The sequence below is a fragment of the Neodiprion pinetum genome, chromosome 1 (assembly GCF_021155775.2).
Source record: "Neodiprion pinetum isolate iyNeoPine1 chromosome 1, iyNeoPine1.2, whole genome shotgun sequence".
In the NCBI taxonomy this organism is placed as follows: Eukaryota; Metazoa; Arthropoda; class Insecta; order Hymenoptera; family Diprionidae; genus Neodiprion; species Neodiprion pinetum.
Window position 1 is genome coordinate 26,543,185 of NC_060232.1, and position 13,293 is coordinate 26,556,477.

At 38.3% G+C, this 13,293-nt stretch overlaps 3 protein-coding genes across 6 annotated transcripts in view; 2 read left to right on the forward strand and 1 right to left on the reverse strand.

Annotated features, from left to right (window-relative positions):
- Positions 1 to 13,293, forward strand: part of LOC138191194 (uncharacterized) — a 214,539-nt gene that overhangs the window by 125,738 nt on the left and 75,508 nt on the right. The gene's annotated exons all lie outside the window — the stretch shown is intronic.
- Positions 1 to 13,293, reverse strand: part of LOC138191195 (uncharacterized) — a 195,967-nt gene that overhangs the window by 100,865 nt on the left and 81,809 nt on the right. The gene's annotated exons all lie outside the window — the stretch shown is intronic.
- Oamb (Octopamine receptor in mushroom bodies) overlaps positions 1 to 13,293 on the forward strand; it is a 121,074-nt gene that overhangs the window by 91,601 nt on the left and 16,180 nt on the right. The window contains exon 1 of one of the 4 annotated variants that reach the window (XM_046622546.2): positions 4,373 to 4,880. The exons of the other annotated variants lie outside the window; for them this stretch is intronic. The gene's annotated coding sequence lies outside the window, so the exon portion shown is untranslated. Of the gene's footprint in view, positions 1 to 4,372; positions 4,881 to 13,293 lie in introns of those variants that run through there. 4 annotated transcript variants of the gene reach the window in all.

A 13,293-nucleotide genomic window follows, 5' to 3' on the forward strand; every position in this document is an offset into this window, starting at 1 on the left:
ATGTACGCCCACACGTTCAATTTCAATGGTACACATACCTATTGGGTATAATTCCGTGTCGCCTTCACCGGACTTTAATCCCCACCCGTTCGAATTTCATCTCTATTATACGAGCATTTCAGCTATCGGAGAATTTCATAAATTCCTCCCTGATCATCCTTTGTCGAATTCATCTATCAGCTATGAATTTTACTCTGTCGATGAAAGAATATTAAGCAAAAGATATTTTCTGCTACAGTAATCAAAGCGATTATATTAATCTTCTATGGACAAAAAAGGCATTCTTGCAGAATACGTAAAAATATTGCAGCTAATTCTGCTGAGTAATATTGACACGAATTGTAACAAGAAAGGCGGGGAGATGTATAATTGTGCGTGTATTAAACATACCGTTCGTGACGAGAGGTTACGATTAGTAGTGACGAAAAAGATTGTATAAATTTGAAATTGTAAATATAAATCGCTTCTCGTTAGTTTAATTTGTCTCACTACTGTTTGTCATTTATTTGCACAAAGTCTCTCTTTACGTTTTCTGTTTTACGTTGAAATAATAAATAATCAGCGATGCTGTCCGCTTGAAGCTAATCAATGGCGACGTGCTCGTTACGGCTGTTTACAACGTTATTCGTTTTCGACGAAAAATGTTGATTTTTTTATGATATAACTTCACCGTTAGCTTATAATCTTGAAGATACTTCACATTGACACTTTATGTTCAAGAATTGTTGCAGCTATCATTCAAACTATACGTTATCAAGACATTTCGTTGAGAGACGATTCAGTAAGTCGCGTTGCTTCGAAGAGCATTTAGCCGAGTGATTGTACGGAAAGAGTCTCTATTCGATAAAACAAGTGTACTCGCCGAACGCGTAGAACCACTAGATCTGCTCTATGAGTCAAAATCTATTCCCAATATTATCAATCTCTGTTTTTTACTGTCCCCGGAAATACTCGAATCGTTAGCTGATGGACCGGAAATCCTCGACGTATACGCGGTGAAACGCTTTCTGAATATCAATGGTACTAGTTAAAGGCAATTATGCGAAATACGTCCGGCAAAGCACTCTCGGCTTCATTGTCCTGCCGGGCATTTCGCAGGAATCCGATAGACGTGCATCTGCAATTCACAATCCGAGTCCCACGCGAATCCCGCTGCTGTATCCATATAACAAGCCGGTTCTCTTTCTCTCTATAATCTCCGACTCTTTCAACGCCCTCGTGTAGGATTTTTGACATTTTTTGTTCGTTTTATTTTTCAGTTTTTCTCCACCCCCGTTCCTTTTACCTTACATTTCGTTGTTTCCCTGCAGCAGGTGGAAAAAATCTCTCGCGCATAGATTCAATGCTCCAGGCATCAAACATGAGTCGCCCACTCGACTTGTATATTTGCAGTTATTCATCCGTTATTACGTATCCTGCGAAATCGTCGCGATTGGAGGATTGAAACTCGCGGAACGTCGATTCTGCCCTCTTCGTACGGAATTCCGACAACGATCATCCGTCTTGATGTTATTACAGTACCTGCATGTGCTCGACTGTGAATCTAAATTCACCGAATTAGTCAAGACGCTAAACTTAGCAGCGTATGAGTAAATATTGATGAACAGACATCGGTCTCTGCACAGACTCTATAAACGGATTCCTCGAGTCGATGGAATTTCACTCGTATAATTAAACCCCGCGTTCGGTATATATCGATATATCGCGACTAATGAGGCGCGTTGTTCGATTCGTTCGGTTCGTTACTGAATCAAGGTGAAAATCAGGTGAAATTACGCCACTGTTGTTTACTTATCCGGAAAACCGACGGGGTCAGGTACTGTCCAAAATAAATGACGCCGCTTATCGATTGGATACAACCAAAGTATACGATAGTGTCCATGGAACCTCATTTCGGTACGAATAAACATTTCCACTTAGGGATACATCCAGCTAGCGAGCGGGTTTATTTTATACTGCTGCGACGATTAGGGGAGAGAAAATTTTTAAATAATAATAATAATAATAATAATAATAACAATAATAATAAAGACCGAGGATATTTTTACGGCTGCATTTTTCGAACCCGCTTTACACGAGGTCTGATTTCTTTGTAGGTACGTATTATATACGGATAATTTAATCGTGTTCGTTATTACGACCCCGCATCGTGTCAGAATGGCGAAACAATTGCACATTAATCATACATTATAACAAGGTGAAAATAAAATTCCTGAAGAATATGCGTCGATGAATGCAAGGACTGTATCCTCGAGTTTCACGTCTCACGCAGAAATTACATCTCCCAACGGACAGGTATGGATAGATTGGAAGGTAAAACAACAGTACAATTTAATTTAGTTTTGAAACAAATGTAAAATGATTTATTTGTCTATCAGACAATGAATGACGTAATATGTGATATCAGTTATGAGAACAATAATTACGATGTCGAACTGTCTTCGAAACTAATTAATTGGGATCTCATTTGCCAGCCTCCGTGTAATTATATACGACCGACGTATATTATTCCCATATTCGACAGTATTTCCACGTCGGTTTGTTACGCATCGGTGCGCAGTTTTGTTCAACCGCCATATAACTCGTCCTGGGACGATCACGTTTTACGGTTGATTATTCTCGTTTTGTTTTGCTTCACCTTAGCAAGGTAAATCTCGTATTCAATACCGGTTGCAATGTCGTCCTGCAATATTTTGCCTTAAAAATGGTAACAGTTTGAAATCAAATTGATATCACCAGATTAACGACTTAAAAAAAAAAAGATCCGTAATGTTTTATCGGAAGAAGATTGGATTTTATGGTGAAATGCAATTTGCATTAGACCCCCAAAAATGATGTTTTGATGGGTGATGCCATTTGTGAAATCGTTTATATTTACTTCGAGGTGTTTCAAGAACGCTTAGTGATTGGACAACAGTATTCGTTAAGTCGCTGGATCTCTCTCTACACCGAGAAAAATTAAGTCCTGGAATTGCATAAATTTTAACTTGTACGTAAACCTAATAAAATTTTAATAACAACACATATATTTGATTTAATTTGCAGAAACTTTTCGTTTCTGACAAATCAAACTGAATTCTGTAATTTAAAAACTATATGTTTCAGAAACTTCATTGATTCAAGTAGATATTTAATTATGTAAACTGTTTTCTACTGACTCAAACTCGCAAGTATCGTTGTACATAGAGATTGAGTCAAACAGCGGTGCTTCGATTTCTTAACATCAATTAAATTAAATGTTTTTTTTTTCATTACTCCTTTCAACTATTTTTGTTCTCGGTCTGTTTCTGTTCCGTAAACTAATACAACTGTCATCGAATTATCATTTGCCGATGATTGTGAAAAGTTTCAAGTATTATTTTCGGCATTTCATATAGTAAGCCATTCTATACACGTGCATTCGCAGATTATGCCAATATGAAAAACATAAAATTCATTAATTCCGTTTCCATTCGGCATTCCTATAATCGATTTTGATACTACGATAATGATAGAAAAAAAATTAAACATATCGTACGAATCCTTCCAGCTCATATTAATCATCACGTTTGAAGTTGGCAATAATCCAACGATCGAGAAATATATTAGATCCTATTGACGCTGAGAAATCTGATGATTCGAAAAACAACCTTTTACAATCGGTTGCAACTCATTGAAATCTTTGATTACACATATCGACAAGGAAGTGTCGTAAAATGTCAGAGGAAGCGTGATATTTAATGACAGAATTCACCGTATAAGTCAATTCCTCTTCCCGACATGCAGGAAGACTTCCGGGATCGAGAGTTTCCCTCCAAATTTTAGCTGCTGGCATAAGAACACGCGTAGGTAGCTCAAAGACCGAAAGTCGAGCATTGAAAATCCAAACTTAGTATAAGGTCAAACGAACAGACGTAAATCTGCAGAAAGTCTCGCCTTCGTGGGACGTGGGGTGGAATTGAATGGGGCCTGCGTAGGGTCGAGGGACGAGTCGTACGGTATATATCCTTCCAATTCACCCCCTCATTCACACTCGGCAAACGCGCGCATCGGTTGAATGGAAAGTCAGTTCGACTCTTGCATTTCCGTGCTGCTCGTCAATATCTCCATATAATTGCAGGAGCATCGGTCGTTGTGACGAATGAACGAGTTTATAATACCTACATATATTTCGGGGGATTAGCGAAGGCTGATGAAACGTTGAGCTGCGTAACGGGGATGATAAATAGCGCGAATCAGGAGCAACAGTGCCGGAATAGAGGGACGGAAAACGGGAAAGGAAGAAATACTCCATCAGTTTCATGGAGTATAGTTATAAGTTGTAACACCGTATAACGTTTGCGCATGCGTCTCTCGGCGTCGCGGCGCCCGGATTTAGTGCGCTCGGCACCGCGACGCGGACAAGACGCTCTTCCCGCTTTTCAAATATCTTCGGCCACCGACCGCGGTCGGAGATATGGCAATTTTTCGACGCCGATGATTATCAGAAAAACAACGAATGCTGTTTCAACTAATATCTGTATAACCTAAAACAAAAGATATATCTGATTCTTTTTTCTTTAGCTTTGTTTTCACGAGCAATAAGTTATCTCACATTTCGATAAGTGCCACCGTGAAGATAGGTAATTCGAACTCGCACAGTTTTGTGAAACATACGTACGATACGTTTAATTGACAGTAAAATATCCGGTTTGTAACGTTTTCCACTAATCGGTGTAAAAAAAAAGGTGTCATCTTTATTGTGCTTGAAAATTTTACTGAAATTACATGCGTTACAGAAATCGTAACGCCAAAGTGTTATTTTCCGCGTTGTGCACGAAAAAAAATGTGCAACTCCGTCCTCCAAAAGTTTTGGCCCAAGAACAGAGTGGATCCTTTTGACGAAAATATGGCTTTTTTGTGTAAGTATTATTTTTCTTTAACGATGTGTGAATGTTATCTGTTACCCACGTGAATTGGCAAAAGATCAACGAAGCTTGCAAAAATGTCGTTATAGACTAAAAACTCTTAGAACACGTGAAAAAGTTCAACAATGTATGATCAACTCCCATATTTGATAGCTCTTGTCTCACTTAGGCAGGCTCTAGAAATTTTAAGTGCAATATCTGTCGCCTGTAAAGGAGAGTCAGTCAACCGTAAGGTCAGACATTCTTGGCGACATACCTTCTTACTCAGTTAGTCGTACTCGGTACGGTTTACCATGTGGTTGGTTGATTCACGTGTTTACTGCTGCGTTGTAGAGATTTGCAGTAATTTTGTAATTGTATCCAATTAGTGTTTGAAAGAAAAAAAAAATGTGCTTTTCCAAGTAATTGCAAAATATGCGGTGTATTATTGTGGAAGCTTTTTCCGAGAAATGTGACGATAATAATTGTCGGATAGAAAGTGGGTTTCTCGATTATATTTACTAAAATCATTCCTGTGCCGAATGTTTTACAAAATATGTACCTAGATTTTGAAAACGACTTCGTTTGTGAGGAAAGTATTTTATGAAAAGAAACCCCTATTTCTCTCTAAGAATTGGGATTTATATGTATTTAATATGTCCTTAACTAACTATTCGCACGCGTTACGCATCAGCTGTTTTTAAACCAGTCTCACCCGATTCTTACAGCGTTGCTGCAATGTTGTTGCAAAAAATTTCGCTGAATTTCAAGGTGTCCTAAAAGAAATACGACATCAGTTTATTCGACTGCTAAATAAATCCGTACTTTCAAATTACCGCGGAAAGTTTATCAAACAAAATTATTTCCTTTCAATGTTTCGTCCAGCAATTTCGTTGAGATCTCCATTGAAATGTCGAGACGTCTTTTTGCACGAAAAAAAAAGAAAGAAAAAACAAATCAGGCTCTCTCTGAACTACCGAATGCCACGCGATAAGCATGGGTTGAATCTTTGCAGACTGCATCGTGCATCCTTATATGCGGCGATTAATGATCCAAGATTGACGTGCATGAGAGTGTCGCTCTATTAATCAAGATAAATCGTTGAAGCTTAAGTTAGCAGCCGAGTGTGTTGAACTTCATTCAAGTAGGATAACGCAGTTCAGTCTTATGCCCATCATTCCAGAAACAGTTACGAGGATTCATGATATTTGACAAAATTTCGATTGTCGCCTTTCGCTGCCTCGTTCCAACAAAAATTAGAATCTTTATCTGCAAACTCTGACTGCTGACTTCATCGAAGTGTGGTTTCACCCTTTTGCGATTTATTTGCAAACAACCATCGGATTGGGGATACTATTTTTATCCTGGTGACTCAAAGCCATAAATTTTTTAAAATAATCGGCTGTTTTTAAGTTCAACATAATATGACGTGATTGACTAAAAATTTTAATACCCTCAGCTTATTTTATCTTTTCAATACGTTTTCCGTATCTTTATCAAATTTTTCCACGTATTTAATTTATAACTCACGGAGCCTAGTTGAGACACGAATCGTTTTATCTTCTACAAAACCGATGTATCAGAATAGAATTTGTATCAAATTTCATGAAAACCCTTGTACAGTTATACGAACGGTTTTGAAGTTATCCTGCGAAAAACGTCGTTTCGAGTAAAATGCGTGGAAAGTCTAAAAGACAAACCATTGAAACAAAATTTCTCATAATTTTCACATTATATTTATCGATATTTAAACAATCATTTCACAGTTTTTGGATACGAAGTATTGAATATAACCTAATGTATACTGGCCGATAGAAGCGTACTTGGAAAAAAAAATGTACTTGATCGTGGACATGAATCCGGCTTTACTCATCTGAAATAAAAACAAAAAACCAATAGCATTTTAATCTTCAGGCTTGTGATTATGCTACGAATTAGATTGAATTTAAAATTTTGTAATCCAAATTTTTGTGTACAGTTGGAAAAAGAAAATTGAAAATTTGAATTTTTTACCATTCGTTTAGCTCGTAAAACAAAAACTACCAAAGCAATCATGATTATCCTAGTTCACGCGATAGGTAAAGGTATAATAAAGATGCTGTAAAAATTTGAGCGTGATCGGTTTATTGCTTTTTGAGGTACCATGTTTAAACTTCTGAAAAATGCTGTTTCGAGAAAAACGCGTTTCAAACTTGAACTGTACAGTACACAATGAAAATCTTGACTCACCATCAATCCGCTACGAATGGACCAAACAATACTTCTTGCTCTCCTTCACGGAACTCGTGAAAAGCCGCGTGCTCTTTTCTGCTGGAAATTCTTTTCGAAGCTAAAAATAAAAATAAAGCTAGCATCTCTCCACCCCAGAAACTTTGCTTATTCGCGAGCTTTTCCATATCAATAGCAGTTATTAAAAATTAACATCGAAATCCATTGCGAAAAGTGACCCAACTCCCCTTATAAACTACAATCTCACCGCACATCGCGAACCGACTTTTGATCTCGAACGATCAGCCGTCCTCGAATATTTGCACCGAATTAGAATGGAGTAGACAAACTTTACTCAACTAAAGTCAGCCCGCGTACCTTCATTCGCAAAGTGTTTCGCATTAGGTACCACGAAATTAAAATTCAGGTTAAAATGCGGGCGTCACGGTGGATAGTCGAAGGTTTTTCATGGTATCCTATTTCTTATCGAGCGCAAAAAAGAATCACATCGCAGTCACTCGTTCGTCTATCCAAGATTTTCTCCACAATCGTCCCGAGTGCTGACGGGATCTTTTATGTCCCCTGCACCCGTACGTTCGCATATGTGCCCAATGCTGTCGGGATCGATATTGGTAAATAAACAATAAGGGTTATTTTGGGGTGGAATCTCGGTCGTAAAAATTTCAATATACCTTACGAATATATATTACCGACCCGCCTCCGCTCCTCGTGAGATTCGGCTACTTCGCATAATGGGAGGAACTCCTGGGCTATACATAAATCAAAATGAGAAAATTTCAATCGAATATCTTTGCCGCCGCTTCGTCATTCAAATATGGATAATATTATTAGATCAGCCGTGTTGAAATATCTGACCCTGAGTTATGGCTGGCGATTAATTAGGTGCTCTTCGGGCATGCTTGATTTTTTTTCTCAACAAACTTCGTTTTCGTATTGATCAGCTAATTATCCGACCTCGTGATGCAAGCTATTTTCCCATATTGGAAAATACAGCTATCGACTAATTTTCGAAAACAAACTATTTACTGGAATCTTTAGAGAATTTTTTCGACAAAATAGCTTTTCTTTTACACCGCTTGTATTAGTCGGAGAAAAACTACTTTTTCCCGAAATTTTTAATCATCCTATTATGAAAATGCATAATTCAACTACGCTTCATCACTATGATTGAATAAACAAACTGAATTCATCATAATTGCCTAGCAGTCTTGAAACATAAAAAATTGTGTTTTAATGTACATGGTAAAATGTTGAAATCGCTTGGGAAAGCTTGAACTTCCAAGAGTGTTTTGAGTTCGTATTTCAGCAAACACGAGCAATAAATACTTTGCTTTCAAAGTTCTGCTCTTCTTTGTGTTCTTTGTAAAAACTTTGACAAATTTTAAACAGGACTCAAGTCAAAGTTTTTCATAAGCTGTTTAGACGTATTTTTTCGATGGAACAAAGCGACGAATCTCAAGTCCAAAGACAGGGCGAAAAATTTTATTGTAATTTCTGCACCGTCTGATGTTTCTCAAATCCTACTCATTCAATCTTAAGCAGTTATGGATAAAAAAAGTGTTTTGTTCGAAAAGAAACAAGCACTAAAATTAATAATACACAATCCTATTAGCATGTGTTGATTTGTTTCCGAAACTTTTGTTATCGGACTACTTTTTGCAAGTGCTTCGCTACGATAATATCGCGTTAGCTGTAGAGCTATGAAGAAAACAATAAAGATACGGATAAAATAAATAATAAATAGCTGCACCTAATTATGCTATATCATAGTTTTTCTAACACGCGGCTTTGCTAATATTGTGTGCGTATCAATCAAGCACGTCGTTTCTATCCTCGATGATCAAGCTGCGTCGTAGCTCTTTTTAATCGATTTCACTTCACGCCTTTCAACCACTGTCAGGTTTCTCGTGATGCTGTCGACGATGCGGCCTTCCGTAGTAATCTGAGATATCGGAGCTGACTTCAAGCGTGTGAAAATGCCGAAAGTTTCCTAAATCATTTGCCGGGTAGTGTTTCAAGTCACGTAACATTGCTCCACTTAAATCAACCTCTAGCCTCGCGCTTCTTTCTTCTTTCTTATCACCCATTCAAGATCGGTCAAAGACTTTTACTCCCTAAGCTCCGTGAAATTTTTCCGTGCCAATTGCCCCCGGAATTCGTGGTGTGAATTCCTTACCGTTCAACCTATAGATTAGCCTAAAACACCTGTTAATTTTAAAAGGAGTTGTTCGACGTTCATCGACATTTAACGGCAGTTACTGTATCACAGAAATGTTGAAAAAATTATTCGCAAAAATGAACCGCTCTGAATTTAATCCCAATCGAGTTTTTTTTTTAAACTTTACAGAAAATACAAAGTCAGTATCGTTTCAATAACAGAGACAATTTCCGAAGAGATTTATTCTATTTATATGACATTCAGTTGAGTAAAAACAATTACACACGTTTCATTTCTGCAACTCAACTACCGGAAACTGCTAGTTATTGTGTGACATTTGATTGCGGTGAGTTTTGGTTTCTTGGAACAGATTTCTGTCATTGCCATAAAAAAAATTACAGAAACTCTGAGAAATTCGCTCAACTTTACGCTACTGTTTTATACCTAAGCTTACTTTAAAAAAAAAAACATGAGAGCTGTCATGGGACAGCCGGTACGAACGAAGTTCCTTACGCTATATTACTGCTCATTGAATAAATTAAGAACGTTTAATTGAAGAATAATTAAATGAAAAATCAAATATATGAAGGAATGGTAATAAAATCGTACGAATGTGTTTTTGAAAGATATAAAAAGAAAGAGAGGCAAAGTATAGACGTACGCTGTGAGAGAGCGTGCTGCGGCCCAAAGTATAGTTGTACGCTGTAGGAGAGAGAAAGAGGGGCGAAGTATAGTCGTGCGCTGTGAGTGAGAGAGACCGCTGCTGCCGTCTCCCACCCCAAGCGCTGAGACAGAGAGAGAGAGCACGCGCACACGCTGGAATAGAGAGAGAGAGAGAGAGGGAGATCGCGCGCACTATAGCAAACGAGCACTATAGCCAAAAAGTGTCGGTTTTTTGGTGTCGTTTTTTTCCGCCTAGCCCCTACGGTGAACGAGCGATAAGGAACTTCGTTCCAAAAATCAGTTTCTTTTTTCACGTGCCGTTCCGCGTTCCTAACCAGTTCCGTAATCTGTTATTATTCCCTTAATATCGTAACAAGAATTATTGTTCCCATAAGAAAAACGGCACGATCATCGTGGGCGCTTTTATAGAATCTTATTAGCTTGTTCACATGTCGAAAAAAAGGTTTAAAAATAGCCGGACGTTTTGACAGGCTCGTAGTTTCTTTTACGACAGGGTTAAATTTATTGTACAGTTATATAATACACATACATGCACATAAAGAGTAAAATAATAAATTAGACCATATAAAATGTTCGCCTCTCACGTTTTTACTCAGCTTCAGTTCTTTGCTGCAGCTTTTCACTCGACGCGGGCAAAAACGAGGGGTGGACTAATGGGCCTCGGTAATTTCTCGCCGAAGTATCAGGCGGTCAATCCGTTGGTCGGAGCTCTTGACCACGTTACGACAAAGACTCTCGCGACACGAGCCATGCGAATTCTTTCATGTAGAAGCGAGGAAAATGTATCGGTTGAATTTTTGATTCACTGTAACAATATGCACTTTATTTCACTCGTGTGAATGGACATAAGTATCGAAGTTTTTTAGGGGTGAATTTAAACTCCTTTGCGATTAGATCTGCAATTCAATCCCATGGAAATTTGCTTCGCATAGATACTCTGCAATGGACCTTTCCTTTCCGGACTTATTTAGTTGAAAGACAAGGCTTGTTTGTTTCGAAACAATTTCCCTCTCAAATAATTCAGACAATGATTAAGATGTAAGCATGGTTTACGACGGAAAGCTCGAGTTTCGTACAGCAAGGGAAAGCCTTGTCTCATTACCTACGATCAGACTTTTAACGAAAAAGAATGACATATGTTTAAAAACCGAATCGTTGACTTGAATGATAGGCCTCGAACTGCCGCCACTTTCCAATTTCGTTTTTAACAATTGTTTTTTTTTTCGGCTCGTAGCTAATTCTCTTGTATATAAATAATTCGAAATATAATGCATATTTTTTCATCGCATTTAATGAGGATAATATCTGAATTAAAAAAATTCGCAAACACAGTAGAACACATGCCGGTTTCGACAAGAGAGATTCTTTTTATAATGTGATTATTTCTGAGAAAAAACCACCAAAATGCGGTCAATGTTTTGCTCCTCTACTCAGGTATTGCAAGCCCTTAATCGAGGTAATCCGACGCAGTCGTCATTAGCTGACATTGATACTGCTGTCGTTATCTTAACCGATGCGTTGTCGCATTATATCAGCGTGCTCTGGCCCTTTATTTACGAGGCTCGCTACCCTGACTTGGGTCTCTCGCAATTTCGATGATAGGCAGGTAACGGGCAAGAATTGCTTTGGGGATAACGCGTTGCTCATATAGTCCCAGCGCTTTCCTCGGTTCATTCATCTGTCCATTCGCCTGTCCTGCACCCGTCCATTTAAGCCCCTGCGAATAAGATGACCGCGTATATCGAAATTGGAAGTTTCGCTCAACCTTCAACAAGACCCACCTCAGCCATTCAGGAATGATGGTGATGAAATTTAGATGAAAGAGGTTGATGAATAATTCTGAGTATCAAAATAACTCACAGAATTGACGGGGTCCATTCATATTGTAGGTATAAATATTTCATTCTGAAAGCTTTTATCAATTGCAAATACTCGTACACGAATTTCACTCCTTGTGTTATTACAACGCTACGATAAAAGAATTTTTATCCCAGTCACGCTGCAGGTCCAACGTATAATATTCACTCGCTTTACACCGTAATTACACATACGATTCCACCGATTTTTACGTAACTCGTACGTCTTTGCAGTGAATAATTCAACCCCGAAAGTTGAATTTGTATATATGCTTATCGCAGCAGAAATTTCTTTTCATCTCTTCATGTAACATTTGTAACATCGTTGTCAGATTTACGATACCGGAAGAACGAAATACTCGCATACGTAAATTCGCGCGAACGTTTGATACAGTAATTTTTCACGTGTGCAGGGAATGTGAAGGAACGAAAAAAATTTCGTATATACTTTATGCAGTACTATACAGTGTCGACTTAAAGTCAGATACGTGGCAGTGACAGTTTTTAGGGGTGAAAAGTTTGGAAAATTGTTTCAAAAGTTTTTTGGTAACAGAAAAAATGGCTTCGGAAGAAACGAAACAAAGTTTCTGTTCTCCCTCGCGTATAAGGGAGCGAGAGAAGAACAAAGAATGAGAGACAGAGCGAAAGAAAGTGAGAAAGCGAGCAGAGTTCGATGCTGCGAAACCGACGCGATTGAATTTCTTTCGGGTGCTAAAGTATGCGGGAATATGAGAGAACGTTTTTCGTGTTAAAAAGAGGTCAGAGGTCGTGTACGAACCAAGATTTTCAGGATCACTTTGCTTATTCCTGTTCTTACTCTTGTCGCAAATGTCATTTTTGCGTGACTTAAAATCCAGGGCACGAAAGGATGCACTTTCTGTGTTCATAACGTCTTAAATCAGTTCGGTTCAATCCACTCGAGTCTTAAAGCAGTACTGAATTTTGATGAGATCATAAGTCCGGCGGACAAAAATCACCGGATTTAAACGATCTGCGGCAAAAGTATCCCCGGAGATTTCTCAGAGTATAAAAAGTGGATAATTAGAATGCGGGAGATGGAAACCGAAAGAATATTGTAGAAAGGGAAAATTGAAGTTGGATAATTCTTTCCCCAATGCGGACGTGATTAAAACGAGTCGCTGCCTTCGCCCCTCGTCAAGCAATGCATATATTTCGAAATACCAATACCTTGGTGACGCTGTATCCGGTTGACGATCACCAGCAACCAGCGTGCCCGATAAAAAATAACACGAAATCAGGTTTCCGCAAAATTTCGTTTCATAGGCTAATGAATAAAAATTAATTAGTTTTCCACGATTTTTTCGTCACATTCGATCCACAATAAGTATAATACCGGCTGAAACACACGATTTGAAAATCAAGTATTTGCTTCATTAATACTTCAACTTTCACAGATCTGGAAAATCACTCGCGTTATTAGTTCACACGTTGTTGACAAATTACTCAATATTGCAGTAGGACGGTTGTGACAAGTGCCAAT